At 49.2% G+C, this 5,235-nt stretch overlaps 2 non-coding genes and 2 pseudogenes across 3 annotated transcripts in view; 3 read left to right on the top strand and 1 right to left on the bottom strand.

Annotated features, from left to right (window-relative positions):
* The first annotated feature begins 582 nt into the window (after positions 1-582).
* Positions 583-656, top strand: TRNAF-GAA (transfer RNA phenylalanine (anticodon GAA)). Its single transcript has one exon. It is a non-coding gene; the product is annotated as a tRNA-Phe (tRNA).
* A 264-nt stretch (positions 657-920) lies between these two features.
* TRNAP-UGG (transfer RNA proline (anticodon UGG)) lies at positions 921-995 on the top strand. The gene has a single exon. It is a non-coding gene; the product is annotated as a tRNA-Pro (tRNA).
* Positions 996-3,471: 2,476 nt separating this feature from the next.
* The window catches only part of LOC148547176 (NADH dehydrogenase [ubiquinone] iron-sulfur protein 2 pseudogene), a 5,335-nt pseudogene continuing 3,571 nt past the window's right edge, over positions 3,472-5,235 (top strand). The window contains exon 1 of the transcript XR_015895556.1: positions 3,472-5,235. This exon is cut by the window's right edge and continues 63 nt beyond it. The product of XR_015895556.1 is annotated as an NADH dehydrogenase [ubiquinone] iron-sulfur protein 2 pseudogene (transcript).
* LOC148547177 (uncharacterized) lies at positions 3,479-4,034 on the bottom strand (annotated as a pseudogene).

Genomic DNA, 5,235 nt, shown 5'->3' with positions numbered 1-5,235 from the left:
ATTTGGATGGAGTCTCGCTCATAGATAGAGGAAGAGTACGCGCGCTAGCGCGCTACGGCTTACGCAGTTGATCGGATCAGATAGCCCTTTGGGCAACCAACCGCACATCAAATTCCGATCAATTGGAGGTCTGGCTGAGTGGCTTAAGGCATTGGTTTGCTAAATCTACATACAAGAAGATTGTATCATGGGTTCGAATCCCATTTCCTCCGGCACGGAAGTGGAACGGGCGGGCGAAATTACGTGAGAGAAAGAACCTAACCTCTTGGTGTTGGTGGAGTCCCCCGGACGACAGAATAGCACTACTTAGTTACTAGGAGCGGGGAGCCCGTTGCGCGTTGTGGCCTATCTTCTTTTTAGAAGCAAGCTCCCCCGTTTCTTGAAGGCCTGGGCGGCTCTCGGTTCTTGAGCATGTTGGGAGAGGGGATTAGGCGGCAGTTGAAAGAGCTGCTCGAAAGCTTGCAATACTAAACAAGCGAAAAAAGCCCTTTCTTGTTATTAGTAAAGGGCTTTTCCCTAACTAGTAAAGTGGTAAGTAAGGTAGGGCGCTATTCGATGAAGAAAACAGACTTTAGGAAAGTGGTTCAGGTAGCTCAGCTGGTTAGAGCAAAGGACTGAAAATCCTTGTGTCAGTGGTTCGAATCCACTTCTAAGCGGGCTTTGGGTCCAAAGGACAGGTAGCCGGGAGCGAGCCGGATTTTCAAAAATGAAAGTGAATGAAAGAGGAAGCCAAAATGTGAGCGCTCCTGCACTATACGGCTTTTTGGCGGTAGGGTTGGGGTGGCTTGCTGGAGGCAGATTTTATAAAAAAAGCGGTTGATTACTCGGATTGGTTCTCGCGTCCCTGTGCCCAAAAGGATGGGCGAGTTCGGTTCGAGTCTTCATCGATCGGGTGGATCTATATGCGGAGGGGGGTGAGACGAGGTGTAGCGCAGTCTGGTCAGCGCATCTGTTTTGGGTACAGAGGGCCATAGGTTCGAATCCTGTCACCTTGATGTGAGGTAGTAAACACCTAAAGAGCACCCATCCACCCGTAAACTTTCGCTCTTTTAGAAAGAAAAAAAATGGACCGCCCTTGATCTGATCTGGGCGGGATCTAAAGCAGCATTTCTTCCGAATGTTTCGGGGGCAGGCCTTAGGTTCAATTCTTTCTTGCCTATAGTCATGACTATAGGCTTCAGAAGAGAAGAAAAAACTTTTTCTAAAGAAAGAAGTAGTATCTAATTCACGTAAGAAAAGAGAATCAGTCTGCATGCTTAACAGCCTTCCCTGTCTGAATCCCTTTGTAAATGTAAAAAAAAGGGGGCTCCCTCATGGTCTTGGGGGCTATGAGCAAGAACCACATTCCTTAAAGAAAGTATACCCGAAAGCACTTTCTCTAGAATGGGTCAATCAATCAGTAAGTTGCTGACATTGAAGAGATTCAAGTCGATGCTTCAACTAAGACTCCTACATGACTTTCTGTCTGGAGGGAATCAATGTTTCTCAGTGAATGATGATGCAAGGTATATCTGATTGGAGTGTTCTTTTTATCTTAGGATTTTTGGTCTATTTTATACGAACAAGCAATGGTATGATTAAATACTTGCTTGATCGTGAAGATGTAAAATCTTTGAAAATTGGGGTGTGGGGAGTACCCATGACTAAGGAAAGACGTGTTTCAATGTTTCATTTTTTTATCCCCCTTTTTTTACTCTATTTTTCATTTCTATTGATTGGTATGGATTTCAATCTCTTTCTTGTCAAACTCCAATCCATCCTTCTCACCAAATCTCTCCACTTTCTTTTGAGTAGGTGTGGTGGAGGGCTGGTTATAGCTGTTGTTTTGACTATTTTGGATCCCGAGCTGGCTAAGATGATGGCTCCAGGGGGAGAGGAGGGTGGAAGCGGTGCCAGCTCTTCGAAGCAACCGTCTTTTGACCTGAACGTGCCACCTGGCGGAAGGGACGAGTTGTCTTCCGTTATGTATGAGCTATCAGAAGTTGAGAGAAGGATTCAACAGGCGGAGACCGGGATTCAACAAAGCTTGCTTGAGATTGAAGGCTTGAATGAATCAAGGGTCCAAGTTCTTCAAGCCAGTCAAGAAGCGAGGGAAGGGCCGAGAGATCAACCCGCGCCTTAGCACAAGCACTAAGTAAGCCCCCCCTCACATAGAAGAAGGGGATGGGTGGAGGAGATAAAGGAGAGCCCTAATCCCCTAAAATCCCTCATTAGGGAACACCTGTAAGATGAGTCTGCCGCTTTCTTTCATAACAGAGCCGGGAATAACGGCTGGCATAGAAGTATCTCGCACGCAAGGAGATGCATTTCTGGTACAGGTAGTACTGGACAAGCTCTCAGGGAATAATCTCTTTCTTATTTCTTCCTTTTTTCCCATGACGACTAGGAACGGGCAATTCAAAAATTTCACTTCGAATTTCGGACCTCAACATCCAGCTGCTCATGGTGTTTCACGATCAGTATTGGAAATGAACGGAGAAGTGGTGGAACGTGCGGAACCGCATATTGGATTACTCCAGTGCGGCACGAAGCCGCTGACGCCGAGTCGGCTCCTATGCCGCTAGCTATGCCCTGCTTGGTCCCCCGGCACGGTGAAGGTCCCGTAGCGCGTCATGAGCACCGGGCTAAGGGGCGGTTGAGCAACTCAAGCGAACCGCCCTACCTTACTACAACATAAGGACAGAAGGGAGAGGGTTGTGAAGGTGGCCTCGTTATCCACACCTCCGGTCAGATGAATGGAGGCCCTTAGACAAATGGCCGACCCGGGTTTTCATGAGCGTTGGCGGGTCCTGGAGTGCCTGTCAAGGGCGCTAGCGCATACCCCGGGGTGATCATCACCACCTGCACCTCACATCTCGGCACAGCGGAACGTGTAACCCGCCTGCTGTCTCATTCAACTACATTTGTTCCTGTAATCCATAGCCTAACAGAACGCAGCAGCGAGGGAAAACCCGCCCATACAGCCAGCGGGGAGGATGGCACTACTGGCAAAGACCGTCCGGCGAAAACGCCGCAGGCGCGAAGCGTGGTAGGCCTGTGCCGGGGGAGCATAGCATAGGTAGGAAAGGGAGCCCGGACGGTGGAAGAGCCTGGGGGGCCGGGTCATTTGACGGAAATGGAAGGATTTTCCCCTATTAGATTAGAGAAGGCCCTCCGAAGGGAAGTGCATTAATTCTTGGAAAAAGAGGGAGCGAGCCTATAAAAAAATGAAAGTGAATTCAATGAATAGATAGAGTCAACGGTACGACAGACAGCGCTGCCTACACGCGAATTAGCTTCCGAGGTCGAGCAGTCTCAATTTCACTACAGGATTTGCGAATGAATGCTGGGCCGGGCCACCTCGAATGGCGTGAGCCGCATGCGGGGAGACCCGCACGTACGGTTTTTAGGGGGATCTGGTCGAAAGACCGGCCGGCGCCCACCCGACTAGAGGGACTGAGAAATTAATAGAGTACAAAACTTATCTTCAAGCTTTACCTTATTCTGATCGTTTAGAGGGCGATCGCGGACTCACTGAATGAAGTCCTCCGTTTCTTTCGGAGGTGCTGACCCGCAGCGAGGCAGAGATGACTTAGTTACATAAGGAATATGGCGACGACAACAGCATGTCGTAGAAGGAGATAACAGGCGGAGCCAACGATCCGCTAAGACTAACGTATCTACAACTCCATCCCCGAGTGGCAGTCAAACGGAGGCGTGAATGCAAGATGCCAGCGGAATGATCGGCCGGACAGAGGCTAGGGCTGCTTCCTTCCCACCGCGTCCTTCCTAGCCTAGTGTGTCGGAGATATAAAGCGAGTGCACCGGAAAAGAACGGGAACTGGGTCGATCTATTCTATGGCGAAGCATCCGAAGCATAACTGCACACTCACACGATCTTTGCCGAGAGATAGGAGCATTCGGTGGAACCGGTGAACTACACTTGCTTCTGGATAGATGTGTGGGACAGAGGGCTCGTGGTACCAGCTGCCCAACCAGCCTCCTCTGCTTTGAGAACCGTGTGAACGGAGAGTGGGCAGAAGGGAAGGAGGTCCTCATACGGAGTCGCACACGCACACTTACTTGAGCAGTGCGGAAGACTGGGGAATGGGTTGAGTAAACTCCCCTGGGGCCGGAAAAATAACAGACGAAGCTTTACTTAGATAGGGCTTTGATTGGTCTTTTTTTTCTTAGTGATTGAAAAGGGGGGCGCCTGGTTATGTTACAAAAAGGGAAGGCAGAGGTAGTCCTTCGAATGGCGAAACGAAGGGCTAAATAGCGCCAGTGATTCTCTGAGCCGGTCTGGATTTTCTACGCCTCGGGAAACAGGTCGAGATAGATGACAGCACCCTTTTCCTCTCTTCCTTACCGGGAGGGCAATCTTATGGCCTTCACCTCCCGCCCGGCCCGGAAATAGAACCCAGCCCCCTTCTGATCCATTCATTTCTGCAAGCAGGGAGGGGGGATCCAGAGCTAAGCCTCCCGTCTATTGCATAACCTAAAAAAGCTATAAGCAAAGTACCAGAGGTGCGCTTCGCCCGGTGACTAAGAAAGAAATTGGTTTGCGCTTTGAAGTGATGAGGTCGCAAAGAGGGGGGCTCCTATTGAAAGGCTTTCCCTCCCTAAAAAGGCGACCAGCTTTCAATACTAGTTGTTACGCTGCCATTTTTCCAATATCATTGAATAGCATGGCCTGCCTGGGGCTAAGGTAACTCAAGTGGGAGAGCCGTGTTATGGGTGACCTTATTGCACGGTTCAGAGAGCACTTGTGTATGTGATGCAAGTGAACGTGTACGAAAAAGCTGTATCTAGGGTGAGTTCTTCGTTCCGTCGTCGACCCTATCTATGTTTCTACGATGGCCCAAGAACACGCTCATTCTTCAGCCGTAGAGAGACTTTTGAATTGCGAGGTACCATTACGAGCTCAATATATACGAGTGTTATTCCGTGAAATAACTCGAATTTCAAATCATTCACTTGCTTTAACTACTCATGCTATGGATGTGGGAGCATCAACTCCGTTCCTGTGGGCTTTTGAGGAGCGGGAGAAATTGTTGGAATTCTATGAAAGAGTCTCGGGAGCCAGGATGCATGCCAGTTTCATACGACCAGGTGGAGTGGCACAAGATCTGCCTCTTGGCTTATGTCGAGATATTGATTCCTTCACACAACAATTTGCTTCTCGTATCGACGAATTAGAAGAGATGTCAACCGGCAACCGTATCTGGAAACAACGATTAGTGGATATTGGTACTG

Source organism: Arachis ipaensis, chromosome B8 (assembly GCF_059453495.1).
Source record: "Arachis ipaensis isolate K30076 ecotype BB chromosome B8, ASM5945349v1, whole genome shotgun sequence".
NCBI classification, from domain to species: Eukaryota; Viridiplantae; Streptophyta; class Magnoliopsida; order Fabales; family Fabaceae; genus Arachis; species Arachis ipaensis.
Note: the sequence above shows the minus strand (reverse complement) of the source record. Positions and strands in the feature narration are given on the sequence as shown.